This window comes from Miscanthus floridulus, chromosome 1 (genome assembly GCF_019320115.1).
Source record: "Miscanthus floridulus cultivar M001 chromosome 1, ASM1932011v1, whole genome shotgun sequence".
Taxonomy (NCBI): Eukaryota; Viridiplantae; Streptophyta; class Magnoliopsida; order Poales; family Poaceae; genus Miscanthus; species Miscanthus floridulus.
In genome coordinates, this window is record NC_089580.1 from 146,787,376 (window position 1) to 146,802,003 (window position 14,628).

Here is a 14,628-nt window from a genome sequence, read left to right on the forward strand (position 1 = left end):
TCTCGTCCTGTTCGTCACTACTGCACAACAATTGTGGACGAAACAGTGTCATCTTTTTGCATCACATTCACTGTGCGTGCATGCATTCTTTTTATAAATTTATGAGTTGGATGTTCATTACTATTGCATTATCCGATGACCATAATCAAGCATATGTCTGTCCCTCGTTGTTCCGTACCTCCGAGAGGCGAGAGGACGTCCTCTTGCAGCGCATGTCCAGTAAACCGTTCATTAGCATCTCCCATAGCCGTGCCTCGACATCTACAAGAGCTCGTCCCCCAGAAGCAAGTGCCACACGTCAAAGGCGGCGTGCCATGGCCCGCGCCCCCAGCTCGTGGACATCGGCGAAGTGCTGCTCTCGTTCCACGAAGGTGGGCAGCATTAGGCGTCCGCCTCCGTTAATGCTAGATTAACGAAAACGGTCATCATCTATTAATCGAGGTGGGTAACCTAAGACGTCTGTCTCTATAAATTAATTTACGGAGGCATGTGTCTTAAGATGTCTGCCTCTGTTAATGATTACAACAAAAAAATAATTCATAACTTTTTCATATGAACTTGGATGAAAACAAACTTTATATCAAAATTGTAGCACTCGATGAAATCTACAACTTTGTAGTTGAAAAGTTTTTGAATTCAAACTATTTATGGTCCCAAAATATTATTGTAAGTGCATAGATTTTGAAATTTGAAATTTAAAATTATCAAACGATCTCGGATGTTGACATGTCTATACAAAAGTTATAGTTCTCGATAGAATCTACAACTTTGTAGTTGAAAAGTTTTTAATTTGAAGATGTTTAGAATCCCAAATATGTATTTGAAGGTTATAGATTTTGAAATTCAAAATTTAGAATTTCTAAACGATCTTAAATGTTCACATAGTTAGTACCAAAGTTTTAGTGGCCGACCTAATCTACATGTTTGACATTGACAAATTTCTGATTTAAAGTCATCTAGAGTCTCAAATATGTGTTTGAAATTCACATGTTTTGAGACTCAATTTTTTAAAATTTTGAAACTATTTTCGATGGAGATACGTCCTACACTAAAGTTATAGTACTTGACAAGATTTAAAACTTTGTAGTTAAATTTTTTTCATTTGAGTTCATTTAGTAGCCAAAATATCCAATATAAGATTACAAAATATTGCTATAAAATAATCTCCTACTGTATACAACTAATCTTCTACAACTAAAAAGAATAAACCGTGGACACTTTTTGGTGCGACATTTGTTTTGGGTCTGCCTCTGTCCGTGCGATACGATACTGCGGTGACATGGAAGGAAGGCGCCCCTTGCGATATGATACCGCAGCGAAGGAAGGAAGGCGTAGTACATTGGGCGACGTCGAAGGAAGGCGCCCCTCTTCTCCCCGTGCGATCCCGTGAGCACAGATGGAAGGCGGCGGCAGGTGGGACCGTGATGCCCGCTCGCCCCAATCCCGCGATCCATCGACACTCCATCCGCTCCTGCGAGCCCACTTCAATCACGCTCGCGCACGTGCATCGCCGACGCCGCCTCTCCCTCCCTGCCCTCGGCCCTCGTGCACCGCGCCGCCTTCTGCTCATCTTCTAGGACAGCGAGACGCAGCGATACGTGGAGGTCACCGCCGCCTCTCCACCATCCTCCACGCCTGCACAAGCACCTCACCAAGTCGGACGCTGCAGGAGACCTTCGATGCGCCATGACTGCCCCCGCCCTCTATCGCCGAACCGCTACCGCAACTGACGTCCACACCCGTCGTGGATGATGACTATGATGCGTCCATTGTCCGGCCCCAATCCACCTCCTCTGCGCTCCATGGATCTCGATCTACATTGAGACCTTGATTGCTAAGGTCAGCACTTCTCGATTCCTGTTTCTCTTCCATATTGTTCTCCTGATACCCCGATCCCCTCCCCAGAGAGATGGAATACCAGAAGGATAGATGTGAGGGCAGGTACGTCGGTGGTTGTGGTTATGCATGTTGTGGAGAGATCTTTGATACATGTCTGGTTGCTCAAGTTGGTCATTGAGATGGGTTTTGGGTGAAAAAGAACATCTGCAACGTCTCATGTAAGGGCTGCTTTGGGTTCTGCGTGTCAGATTGATGAGGAGTTGGGTGTCAAATTGATAAGGAGACATCTAACAAGCTTGAACTCTCTATGGTGCAATTATTAATTTGTTGTTGCTTCGTTTCCCAATCTCTATGATACGCTCTTCTCTACAGGTAACATGTTCGATGAAATTCCACTTAGGTTTGTTTTGCTTTTTTTGGTGTTTACTAAACCGACTTGCAGCCTCAGGTATCCTGCACACTGAAATCTATTTTCCATGCATGCAAAATTTTCCCATCGGAGCTCAACCCTCCATGCGTTTTCTTCTGCGTATTAAAAATCTACAAACCTGTGTCCTTGCCTTTGATTCTAGATTTAGTTGGTCCAAGAGTAAGTAGAATATGTGATTAGCCTTTTTCTAATGTCATTTGCATGTTGGTTGATTGGATGATGCATTTTTTCGGTAGAAGGGAACCATTTAAGCAGTTTTTTCTGCCAGAAACCTATTGTTTTGTCCCTTTTGTTTACCTTTAACGTCGATCATTTTTCTCTTCTGTAAACAAAGGTGATTTGTCTCTTTTGTGCTGGAAAGTTGTTTTTCATATGTAGCTTATTTCCTTATAATGCAATCAAAGTATTCTGATGGTGTTTTAGATATTTTATTTAAATGTGGAGATTTGGTGTATGCTCTGTACATAGTAATCTGAGGTTACCATTAGTCATGGTAATAGCTTAAAGATTGAATATGTGTTAGTAGCCATGATGCAATCTCTACATTATCTTGTAGCAAGGTTCATTTTAATGCTTATATTACAGCCTCCTCTTGATGTGATCCTAGGTGTTGGTGGACAACAGGGAAACTACCCCTAAGTGTCCAAGTTTATGTATAGTGGTTGCAAATTAAATTAACCACAATGCTTAAAAATATTCAGCTAATTATAACCTATGTTTCCAGCGCCCTAGCTTCCTAATAAATACTCCCTCCGTTCCTTAATATAAGCCATATAGATTTCTAAAGAAAATTCCAAAATATAGGTACGTATCAACTCCCACGCTGATTAGTTTGAAAACCTTCCCACCGTACATAGCACATGCCCCAACCAATCCCTTAGATTTAGGAAGCAATCTGATTGGGAGAGAGAAGATGGCCTGATTTTCCTTTTTTTTCTCGGTCTCACATCCTTCCCCAAGCCGTGCGTTAATATTGGTGTTAAAAACTATATGGCTTATATTAAGGAACGGAGGGAGTACTGATTTTGGCACATGACTACTTTACTTGTTTGGAAGAAAATTTTTGACCTGAAGTGAACAGCTAAATGTGAATTTTGTGAAGGTCCTATAATGTAGTCTTTTCCTGTTGTTGATACTGGAAATGGTGGAGCCTTTGTTTTTTAATTGAAATGCGACTTATTTTTTATCTTGATTGGCCAACTGTGCTCTGTTAGCTGACTCTACTCTCTGTGTTCAATTCATCGTAGGTTATTAATAATTTTTGCACCGTAGGGGACAAGAATTGCTAGCTTCGATTGCACCATTGCGTGTCAACTGTTGGTGGAGGCTCTATTTTCAAACACCTACTACAATATATGGTATAAAATGGTTTCTTATAGAATATGTTTTCCAGATAACTATTAATTTGAAATAGATCTTGCTTGCACCCTCGAATTATATTGAAAAAATAGTTCATCAATTGTACAGTTCCACTTCTTTCTGCATGCTAGAAAAAATTTCCAGCACTCTAATTGAAGATGTGTTGTTTTTTCTTCACGTGATATGTTGTTTTCCATCTCTCTAATACATTTGGAAATCCTTCTTTTATTGTTTTGCTCGTATACTGACAATAGCTTTGTAGTTTTGAATTAGTTGGGAGCGATGCACTGATGTAGCCTTGTAAACCTGCAGGTGCTATCTGTTACAGTTTACAACCACTATAAACGGATATACTATGAGTCTTTACAAAAAGGGGTCAGTTTCACTTCTTTGTGTCAATTTGTCTTTTCTACAAATGTAACACCCCAAAATTTGTCACTTTTGAAAATAGAGTTAAAATGATTTATTTATGAATTTTCGTGCACATGAAAACATAGGAAAATAAAAATTTTCATTAATTTAAAATTTATCATAAGGTAGAAACGTATTTGTTGCATTCATGCCGGTCGCATCTCGTGTTTCTATGTGCAAAATGTGTGTTTTTATACGTTTAGGAGACGAATATCTATCTCTAGGAATTTTCCAGCTTCTTTCTGGAATTTAATTCCTACCTCCTTCACCTTAATCTTTATGTTCCAAGTTCCCAACAATCTTTTTATGAGCTCCAAATACTTTATTTGGGTTCATCATGTTCCAAAGTGTCTCCGGGAATTTTCCCCAAATTTTCGGAGGTCTCGGAGTATTTTTCGTGACTTAAATATTAATTCTGGACTTTTCTAGAATTATTTTATCCATGAAATTAATTAATTCCGAAAATAATAAATCTCTCATTTTTCCTCAACGCTCAAAGCCCATGTGCAATAATCCTAATAAATCCTAAAGACCCATGTATTTATTTACTAATGGGCTTTAATGATTATTTAGGCTCATTAGTAAATGTGGAGGGGGTAACATCAATTAGTACCATATCGCTAGTTGACGTGGATGTGGGGAGTTTTTCTTCCTATATATATCAACCAACCCCTTGAGCAAAGCACACCAAAACTACCATATGGGGAGCCCCTAGTTTGGGAAATCCCTCGTGTAGTAAATTATATTTTTCTCCTCTTTCTCTCGCCGTCGTTGTCGCCGTCGCCGTCGCCGTCGCACTGCCCAGCCCGGCCATCCTCTTGTCGGCAACAAGTAAGGCCGTCTACCATGTTCCTGCCGATCTCCAATGTGGCCGCGTCCTCTTCTTGTTTCTTTTTCTCGCAACAGAACAGATCGACTTCTATTCCTGCCCTAGATCGCAGCGTCTATCACCGCTCGTGCCGGCTATTCTCACCTTGAGCCATGCTGTATGCCCGCACGCATGCAACCATCCTCTGCGCCTTCCAGCAAAAGATTCATGTTGCGTACGTGTTTCGGCCTTGAGCAGCACGTGGTCTACTTGCACCTTTGGTGAGTTCTTCTATAATTATCTTTCTTCCTCCCTCTATGCACTTCTTCATGATATTTAGTATGCAGACAATCAACCGTGATTTAGCCTCCTGTTAAAATAACCAATCTGCATTCTTTCTTTTGTACTCCAATACCCGATCCATATTAATTCTTTTGTCATCAGTTTCTACGTGAATCTTGCATAGAGTGCATAGGTTCTTTGTTTTATATGAATCTGTATAAAACCGCATGTGTGCAGCAGCTCTTGGTCAATCTATCGAAATCTTTTTTCTTCTTTCTGTGACTCGTAACAGCCCTATCGATGTTGCCTGTTCCTCATCACCTCTCTCTACGTACATCTACAGTTTGTACGTACGTCTTGCTGCGACCTTCAGGGATGACCGGAGCTCTTGCCGTATGTGCAGCTCGGCCTGTGTAGCAGGCCGCTGACGCCCGCTCCTGCAGCTGGATGCCGAGCACCAGTCATGTCGTCGCGAGCGCCGCTTGCATGGACGGAGAACTCGTAGACATGGGGATCTTCATCGAGACGAACCCTGAATCCCTGTTGAGCTGTGCTGCCATCTTCTGATCCTGCTGCGGCCGAGAGACCTGCCATCCACCATGTCCACATGTGTATGCCTACGTACATCACGCAAGGTATGGAGGCTTACATGCATATGAGCAATTAACGTCACCCGTGCATGCCTGCATTACGCTGTGCCGATCGGCTAGTTAGCTTGATGACCTCATCTTCCACGTCATGCTTTATTGTGGCCGTTTTCCTTTACAAAAATAAACCTTGAAATACAATAGGAATACGTAATCATCCTGAGCCGTCCGTTTTTAGATCAATGGTCCAGATTAGAACTTACCCCTTCGCTGTTCTTTTTGCTAAAGAGTCCCTCTGTTTTTGACAAATAAACCCGCAGTCCAAAACATGTTTTCAGATTTTGTTTTCTTCATTTGATAGCGTATTTTGTTTAAGTTAAGTCTAAAATACGTTTTCAGCTATTTGCAGATTTGCCACTGATTTTGATTTAGCCATAACTTCTCCGTTTTAACTCCGATTTGATCCGTTCAACTTGCGTTAGGTTCGTAATTTTATAATCTATGTGTTTATACTACTGTTCAGTATGTTTTTAACTTTTAAAATTCATGATTAGATTTAATCTAATATTTGACTAAAAGAAATCTTGTTTAAATCATATCTTCTGCGTCTTAGATCCGTTTTAGTCCATTCAAGTTGCATTAGATTCATAGCGTCAAGATCTACGCGTTAGTAATAGTGTTTATCATGTCACTAATACTAGAATATCATGATTTGAATCATATCTTAAATAACAATTATGCAACTGGATTTTATAAATAGAATATGATTTGTTTCACTTTAGTTTTATAACTCAAATCTAAATTTGATTTAATCCAATTTATATAAGCTTTTATATAGTTAATGAATCCTATAGTTTTCTTTTTCGTGTGTAAAGTAAATCTTTCGGTAGATGTATCTTTTTCACCGCATTTCCGATTAGTGTGCTTTTCGCGTCTGTGTGTTCGTAGCGAGACGTAGATTCGTTTTACAAACTTTTCATCTTGATTTTATGATTGGTGTATTGTTCTAATTTAGATCTATTGTTTGCTTCGTGTATGATTATATGGATGCTTGTGTGGTGCTTTATGATTACGTCCAGTCGGTGAGATATACGTGGTGATCAAGAAGAAGAAGAAGAACGTTGAAGATTAAAGCTTACCGAAGGATCGGTGTTTAAGGCAAGTATAGCATGGGACCATCCTTGTTGCCTATTCACTGTTAATCATTTAATTCATACTGCATGTGTCTACCTTGACTACCACTAAGGATTTCCTAGTGCTTTGTTACATTGTACCTTGACTCCTATGGGTATTGCATTGGGTAGTATGATGCTAGTGCTCAATTAAAGACCATGATCTTGTAACTTGACTAATGGTATATGCAATAAACATTAAAAGATACTTTTTAGCAACATGGAACAAGGGGGCTAGAGCATTGGGCTGTTTTATGGTGCTCTAGATTCCTCTCCTTAAGGACTTATCTGTAAGTGATCATCCGGGACTTACAGTACAGCTGTGAGGGCTATATGGCTCTGGCTTTAGCTCAGTATGAGGACCTTTTCTAGCTTGTTAGTGGTTACCTTTATTGGCGTAAGAATGGCTTGACGAATCGGGTATAGTGCGGCCTCTGTCCCCATGTGTATAGGCTGCGTGTCAATGTGCCATCGGGAAGGGGGGCACTACATCTGTTTGCCGAGTGAATCTAATGGCCCTAACTTGTTAGACGAACCTTTGAAAGGCTTCATAGTGAACCCTGCCGACCTTCCTTGGTAGTGGGTCAAGAGGTTGGCCGCCTCGGGCGAAAGGGTAAATCACGACTCACAGTGAAAGTGTACAACCTCTGCAGAGTGTAAAACTGGTATATCAGCCGTGCTCACGGTCACGAGCGGCCTTGGAACCCTTATGGAATAGATGATGAACACCAATGATATGGATGATGAAGATGCTCGCTAATGGTTAATTGTTTATGCTATTCATTATTCATGTTTACCTGATCATGTGTTTATGGGCTTGTGATAAACTTGTTGCTACTCAATTGCTAAAATCATGACTCATTAAAAGCTAATCGCAGTTAAACCAGTGTCAGCCTTTTGAGCCTCATGAACCCCATGTTATATTTGTTGAGTACGACATGTACTTACGCTTGTTTTATTTTCAATTATTTGGATAAAAATCCCGGATGAGTACCAGATTGCTAGAGTTTGGAGGAATAGGGCTTGTGATCAACCAGTCAGTTGTCCCTGTGGATTTGGAGTCTTCGCCTGAAGATCGGAGTTGTCTTTACGCTGTCTATACTCTGAGGTTATATTCTTTATACTAATACGTTATGTATTTAAGCATTGTCTATTGATATTACCTTTATTTGTAGCTATATGTGAGATTTGACTTCCTGGGCTCACATATGGTGCGTATCTGGTTTTGTTCTTAAAACCGGGTGCTACAAAGTGGTATCAGAGCAATGCTGACTGTAGGACGCAAGCCTAGTAGAAACTGGATGTTTTAAGGTTTAGAAGTTGCTACAAAAACCCTTCTTCTATGAACCTTGATATTTTTTTCTCTACTATATCTCTACCATTGCTATTCATCTCTACCTTGGTGCTTATTTTGAAGTCTTTGTTATCATCTTTACTCTTTGATTTGATATGCTTTTAGAACTGTCCCTCACCATCTTCTTGCGTAATTTGAAGACGAGTCTTAGGACTATTATCCCTAGTCCAACGAGGACGATAGTATCGTAAGTTGAGTCAATGATTGAATTATGCACCTTTATTGCTTGTTGAATTGACATTATGCTTATGATTGTTTTGAATCTTTGTAATGATTGCAATGATCTTGTTGGGTGTTCCCACAATTTCATTTAGTTTATAGGCCTAAGGTATAAGGATCAATGAAATAAATAGTTGGGCTATGGTTTTCTTCTGTTTCCCCTATCCTGTCTTTTTGGAGCAGTCTGTACTCTTCGGCTTATATCTTTAATCTTGGATGACCAAAAATTATGAGAAAATTCTGGACAATAGTAGACTTCAATATCTTTCTCTGAGCATAAGAATCAGCTTGATAGCTATTTTGGTTATGGAAATACGAAAATCACAAGCCGATGCATCTGTGCTGTTTGGAAGCCAGAACAGTTTCTGTTGTGCACTAATTTCGACCAAGTTAACTGCATAATTTGGAAAAGTTTTCTATAAGAAAGTTGTGTAGAATTTTATAAGCTTTCCAACGGTATAAGCTACAACTTCATTGGATTAATAGAATGGGAGTTACAGCTGTTTTACCATGCTGTTGTTTTTCTGCTCGCGAGGAATTTCAGATTTCTTGTTCTTACCCATACACAAGAGTATCATTGGGATGACCGAACATCTTCATATTAGTTAACTCATCTAAAAGAATGTGCAAGCTATGCTTGGTGTCCCCTAGCTTATCTCTTCTTAAGGAGGGTAGCGAAGTGAAAGAATTTGCAAGATGAAGTGTCCTACGTTCTAGTTTGCGCAACAGAAGCGTGGTGGAACCCACAGATATGAGAGAAACTTAGAGTTTCAATGGGATTTGGTTAAAGGTCCAAGGAAGGTTTAACCAAGATCATCAAGATTTTGATAGAGCTACTGGAGAAGTTTTCAAGTTAGTTTGGATAAAGAAACTTCAGCTAAGTGTTGAAGGAGTCCAAGAAAAGGTTGAAGTAAAACATAAGTATTAGCTTTACCAGATCAGGACAAGAACTTTATATCCACCAGGATGCACTTTATCAAGGTGTGGGATGTGTCCTTATGCAAGAAGGAAAATATAGTACCTTGTTCATTAAGTCAACTAAGGAAGCATGGGTTGAATTACCTAACGTGTTATCTGGAGTTTTCCACTATGGAGTATCTTCTTGGAAGTAAGAGTGACATATAGGAGGTTCACCAGAGTCTACAGGACATCTTCACTAAGTTGGTCTTGAGCTTGTGTTATCCTCGTTGGAACGAAATTGGTTATGACTTAGAATAGTGCTATCCCCTGGAGAAGTAGAAGTCCCAGCCGATGCCCTTAGCAACGGAGAATTGTGCTAAGAAGGTTCGGGTGACACCAAGGACTAAGAATTGTATTCCAAGTTTAAGCAACTTGATTGGAATCATTAATGTTTTGAAGATTGGCAGTAGAGTTTCCTTCTAACCAAGAGATTCGTCAGGCTCAGTCGAAAGATAAGTATTTTAAGGAAGAAAATTGGTATTATAGGAAAGGTGCCTAGTGATTGGAGATACCAGAGTATTGTTTGGAGCATTTGTCAAAAATCTTGGAATTAGTTACATGTATGCAAAGTAAGGCGGAATTCTTATCAAGACGATGGAACTACACGATGAAGTAAAGAAGAGTCGAGTCTAGAGACGAAGTATCCCTATCTCTTAGTCGACGTCTTCCGAATCTCGAGGACGAGATTCATCTTAAGGGGGGTAGAATTGTAACACCCCAAAATTTGTCACTTTTGAAAATAGAGTTAAAATGATTTATTTATGAATTTTCGTGCACATGAAAACATAGGAAAATAAAAATTTTCATTAATTTAAAATTTATCATAAGGTAGAAACGTATTTGTTGCATTCATGCCGGTCGCATCTCGTGTTTCTATGTGCAAAATGTGTGTTTTTATACGTTTAGGAGACGAATATCTATCTCTAGGAATTTTCCAGCTTCTTTCTGGAATTTAATTCCTACCTCCTTCACCTTAATCTTTATGTTCCAAGTTCCCAACAATCTTTTTATGAGCTCCAAATACTTTATTTGGGTTCATCATGTTCCAAAGTGTCTCCGGGAATTTTCCCCAAATTTTCGGAGGTCTCGGAGTATTTTTCGTGACTTAAATATTAATTCTGGACTTTTCTAGAATTATTTTATCCATGAAATTAATTAATTCCGAAAATAATAAATCTCTCATTTTTCCTCAACGCTCAAAGCCCATGTGCAATAATCCTAATAAATCCTAAAGACCCATGTATTTATTTACTAATGGGCTTTAATGATTATTTAGGCTCATTAGTAAATGTGGAGGGGGTAACATCAATTAGTACCATATCGCTAGTTGACGTGGATGTGGGGAGTTTTTCTTCCTATATATATCAACCAACCCCTTGAGCAAAGCACACCAAAACTACCATATGGGGAGCCCCTAGTTTGGGAAATCCCTCGTGTAGTAAATTATATTTTTCTCCTCTTTCTCTCGCCGTCGTTGTCGCCGTCGCCGTCGCCGTCGCACTGCCCAGCCCGGCCATCCTCTTGTCGGCAACAAGTAAGGCCGTCTACCATGTTCCTGCCGATCTCCAATGTGGCCGCGTCCTCTTCTTGTTTCTTTTTCTCGCAACAGAACAGATCGACTTCTATTCCTGCCCTAGATCGCAGCGTCTATCACCGCTCGTGCCGGCTATTCTCACCTTGAGCCATGCTGTATGCCCGCACGCATGCAACCATCCTCTGCGCCTTCCAGCAAAAGATTCATGTTGCGTACGTGTTTCGGCCTTGAGCAGCACGTGGTCTACTTGCACCTTTGGTGAGTTCTTCTATAATTATCTTTCTTCCTCCCTCTATGCACTTCTTCATGATATTTAGTATGCAGACAATCAACCGTGATTTAGCCTCCTGTTAAAATAACCAATCTGCATTCTTTCTTTTGTACTCCAATACCCGATCCATATTAATTCTTTTGTCATCAGTTTCTACGTGAATCTTGCATAGAGTGCATAGGTTCTTTGTTTTATATGAATCTGTATAAAACCGCATGTGTGCAGCAGCTCTTGGTCAATCTATCGAAATCTTTTTTCTTCTTTCTGTGACTCGTAACAGCCCTATCGATGTTGCCTGTTCCTCATCACCTCTCTCTACGTACATCTACAGTTTGTACGTACGTCTTGCTGCGACCTTCAGGGATGACCGGAGCTCTTGCCGTATGTGCAGCTCGGCCTGTGTAGCAGGCCGCTGACGCCCGCTCCTGCAGCTGGATGCCGAGCACCAGTCATGTCGTCGCGAGCGCCGCTTGCATGGACGGAGAACTCGTAGACATGGGGATCTTCATCGAGACGAACCCTGAATCCCTGTTGAGCTGTGCTGCCATCTTCTGATCCTGCTGCGGCCGAGAGACCTGCCATCCACCATGTCCACATGTGTATGCCTACGTACATCACGCAAGGTATGGAGGCTTACATGCATATGAGCAATTAACGTCACCCGTGCATGCCTGCATTACGCTGTGCCGATCGGCTAGTTAGCTTGATGACCTCATCTTCCACGTCATGCTTTATTGTGGCCGTTTTCCTTTACAAAAATAAACCTTGAAATACAATAGGAATACGTAATCATCCTGAGCCGTCCGTTTTTAGATCAATGGTCCAGATTAGAACTTACCCCTTCGCTGTTCTTTTTGCTAAAGAGTCCCTCTGTTTTTGACAAATAAACCCGCAGTCCAAAACATGTTTTCAGATTTTGTTTTCTTCATTTGATAGCGTATTTTGTTTAAGTTAAGTCTAAAATACGTTTTCAGCTATTTGCAGATTTGCCACTGATTTTGATTTAGCCATAACTTCTCCGTTTTAACTCCGATTTGATCCGTTCAACTTGCGTTAGGTTCGTAATTTTATAATCTATGTGTTTATACTACTGTTCAGTATGTTTTTAACTTTTAAAATTCGTGATTAGATTTAATCTAATATTTGACTAAAAGAAATCTTGTTTAAATCATATCTTCTGCGTCTTAGATCCGTTTTAGTCCATTCAAGTTGCATTAGATTCATAGCGTCAAGATCTACGCGTTAGTAATAGTGTTTATCATGTCACTAATACTAGAATATCATGATTTGAATCATATCTTAAATAACAATTATGCAACTGGATTTTATAAATAGAATATGATTTGTTTCACTTTAGTTTTATAACTCAAATCTAAATTTGATTTAATCCAATTTATATAAGCTTTTATATAGTTAATGAATCCTATAGTTTTCTTTTTCGTGTGTAAAGTAAATCTTTCGGTAGATGTATCTTTTTCACCGCATTTCCGATTAGTGTGCTTTTCGCGTCTGTGTGTTCGTAGCGAGACGTAGATTCGTTTTACAAACTTTTCATCTTGATTTTATGATTGGTGTATTGTTCTAATTTAGATCTATTGTTTGCTTCGTGTATGATTATATGGATGCTTGTGTGGTGCTTTATGATTACGTCCAGTCGGTGAGATATACGTGGTGATCAAGAAGAAGAAGAAGAACGTTGAAGATTAAAGCTTACCGAAGGATCGGTGTTTAAGGCAAGTATAGCATGGGACCATCCTTGTTGCCTATTCACTGTTAATCATTTAATTCATACTGCATGTGTCTACCTTGACTACCACTAAGGATTTCCTAGTGCTTTGTTACATTGTACCTTGACTCCTATGGGTATTGCATTGGGTAGTATGATGCTAGTGCTCAATTAAAGACCATGATCTTGTAACTTGACTAATGGTATATGCAATAAACATTAAAAGATACTTTTTAGCAACATGGAACAAGGGGGCTAGAGCATTGGGCTGTTTTATGGTGCTCTAGATTCCTCTCCTTAAGGACTTATCTGTAAGTGATCATCCGGGACTTACAGTACAGCTGTGAGGGCTATATGGCTCTGGCTTTAGCTCAGTATGAGGACCTTTTCTAGCTTGTTAGTGGTTACCTTTATTGGCGTAAGAATGGCTTGACGAATCGGGTATAGTGCGGCCTCTGTCCCCATGTGTATAGGCTGCGTGTCAATGTGCCATCGGGAAGGGGGGCACTACATCTGTTTGCCGAGTGAATCTAATGGCCCTAACTTGTTAGACGAACCTTTGAAAGGCTTCATAGTGAACCCTGCCGACCTTCCTTGGTAGTGGGTCAAGAGGTTGGCCGCCTCGGGCGAAAGGGTAAATCACGACTCACAGTGAAAGTGTACAACCTCTGCAGAGTGTAAAACTGGTATATCAGCCGTGCTCACGGTCACGAGCGGCCTTGGAACCCTTATGGAATAGATGATGAACACCAATGATATGGATGATGAAGATGCTCGCTAATGGTTAATTGTTTATGCTATTCATTATTCATGTTTACCTGATCATGTGTTTATGGGCTTGTGATAAACTTGTTGCTACTCAATTGCTAAAATCATGACTCATTAAAAGCTAATCGCAGTTAAACCAGTGTCAGCCTTTTGAGCCTCATGAACCCCATGTTATATTTGTTGAGTACGACATGTACTTACGCTTGTTTTATTTTCAATTATTTGGATAAAAATCCCGGATGAGTACCAGATTGCTAGAGTTTGGAGGAATAGGGCTTGTGATCAACCAGTCAGTTGTCCCTGTGGATTTGGAGTCTTCGCCTGAAGATCGGAGTTGTCTTTACGCTGTCTATACTCTGAGGTTATATTCTTTATACTAATACGTTATGTATTTAAGCATTGTCTATTGATATTACCTTTATTTGTAGCTATATGTGAGATTTGACTTCCTGGGCTCACATATGGTGCGTATCTGGTTTTGTTCTTAAAACCGGGTGCTACAACAAATAATGAAATAACGAATGATATTCATGCCTGCACTTGTAGAAACTGGAATTCATAAATAAATATCTACAATACTGGATCTACTGGACGTCACTCCCATCGATCAGTGCCGCCGCCATTGCTGCCCCTTGGTGAGATCCTAGCCCGATTCAACGCGTCTTGCTACAAATCGTCAATCTACGCTCTTGGTTCAGCACTGCCGCACTACTGTAGCAATGGTGTTGTTCGACTCCTCTGAAGTTTTCAATGCAGTGCCCAACAAACCAAACATCTTCATTCCCGGCGTGCAGAAGTGCCATTAGAGTCAATGCTTAATTAGCTACTTTGGTTTTTCTGTTATGATCATATTTTCCAGCTGCCGACATGGAACCTTACTAAAGTGCAAAAAAAGAAGAATAAGTTTT

At 40.1% G+C, this 14,628-nt stretch overlaps 1 pseudogene; it reads right to left on the bottom strand.

The window, feature by feature from the left end:
• Positions 1-382, bottom strand: part of LOC136464871 ((+)-piperitol/(+)-sesamin synthase CYP81Q1-like) — an 11,604-nt pseudogene extending 11,222 nt beyond the window's left edge.
• Between the last annotated feature and the right edge of the window lie 14,246 nt (positions 383-14,628).